This window comes from Penaeus monodon, chromosome 28, assembly GCF_015228065.2.
Source record: "Penaeus monodon isolate SGIC_2016 chromosome 28, NSTDA_Pmon_1, whole genome shotgun sequence".
NCBI lineage: Eukaryota > Metazoa > Arthropoda > Malacostraca > Decapoda > Penaeidae > Penaeus > Penaeus monodon.
The window spans coordinates 34,644,691-34,644,952 of record NC_051413.1 but is presented as its reverse complement, the minus strand read 5'-3'; the positions used below and the strand labels follow the sequence as shown (position 1 = coordinate 34,644,952).

The following is a 262-nucleotide window of genomic DNA, read 5'->3' as shown; positions in this document are numbered from 1 at the left end:
GCCACCTCCTTCGCACGCGAACAACAGCCCGCACACCAGACATCCATTCATGCTGCGTGTGAATGGTCGTCGTATTGAGGAGACAGTCAAATCATTTATAGTGACAACGGTTTTAGTCTTTGTGTTCAGAGAGATTTTATGTAATGGATATTTAGTTAGAATGATAATTTCCTGATGATAACAACTGTATACTAACGATGATAGTGCTATAGTGATATATACTATAATATTATTCATGGCAATCACAGTAACGGTGCTTGCA

The 262-nt window shown here is 38.9% G+C and overlaps 1 protein-coding gene across 1 annotated transcript in view; it reads right to left on the bottom strand.

The window, feature by feature from the left end:
* Positions 1 to 262, bottom strand: part of LOC119591543 (glycerophosphocholine cholinephosphodiesterase ENPP6-like) — a gene marked incomplete in the record, with an annotated part of 12,203 nt that overhangs the window by 3,172 nt on the left and 8,769 nt on the right.